General features: G+C 43.9%; 1 non-coding gene across 1 annotated transcript; it reads right to left on the bottom strand.

Annotated features, from left to right (window-relative positions):
• Positions 1-332: 332 nt before the first annotated feature.
• Positions 333-436, bottom strand: LOC112726022 (small nucleolar RNA R71). The gene has a single exon (XR_003165095.1). It is a non-coding gene; the product is annotated as a small nucleolar RNA R71 (small nucleolar RNA).
• Between the last annotated feature and the right edge of the window lie 369 nt (positions 437-805).

Here is an 805-nt window from a genome sequence, read left to right as displayed (position 1 = left end):
GGAATTGTGGTAGCAGCATTCAGAAACCACCCATTCAGGCCAACAATTTTGAGCTCAAACCACAGCTAATATCACTTGTGGAGAATCATTGTTCATTTGGTGGGAGTGCTAATGAAGATCCCAACCAACATCTCACAAAATTCCTGAGAATTTGTGACACTGTGAAGTCCAATGGAGTCCAGGAAGATGCCTATAAACTGCTTTTGTTCCCATTTTCACTTAGGGACAAGGAAGCTAAGTGGCTGGAATCATTCCCAAGGGGGAGTCTAACAACATGGGATGAGGTGGAAAGCAAGTTTCTGGCACGTTTCTACCCCCCACAAAAGGTCAATAGGCTTCGATCTGAGGTTCAAACTTTTAGACAACAAGATGGTGAAACTCTCTACGAGGCATGGGAGAGATTCAAGGATTTGACAAGGAAATGCCCACCAGACATGTTCCATGATTGGGTGCAATTGCATATTTTCTATGATGGACTCTCTTATGAATCAAGGAAGGCTGTAGACCATTCATCAGGAGGTTCATTGAACAGGAAAAAGACTGTGGAAGAAGCCATTGAAGTGATTGAGACAGTGGCTGAGAATGAGTACTACTATGCATCAGAGAGGCACAACACTAAGGGAGTCATGGAGCTGAACCATGTTGATACAATTCTAGCCCAAAACAAGGTGTTTGCCAAGCAACTAGCAGAGCTTACCAGGCAATTAGAAACAAAGCAAGTGGCTGCAATACACACACAAGATCAAGAGGAAGTAAGCATTGAAGGAGGTGATTGGGAAGAGGCCAACTATGTGGGAAACCAACA

The sequence above is a fragment of the Arachis hypogaea genome, chromosome 11 (assembly GCF_003086295.3).
Source record: "Arachis hypogaea cultivar Tifrunner chromosome 11, arahy.Tifrunner.gnm2.J5K5, whole genome shotgun sequence".
NCBI classification, from domain to species: Eukaryota; Viridiplantae; Streptophyta; class Magnoliopsida; order Fabales; family Fabaceae; genus Arachis; species Arachis hypogaea.
This window is presented reverse-complemented; position numbering and strand designations above follow the sequence as displayed.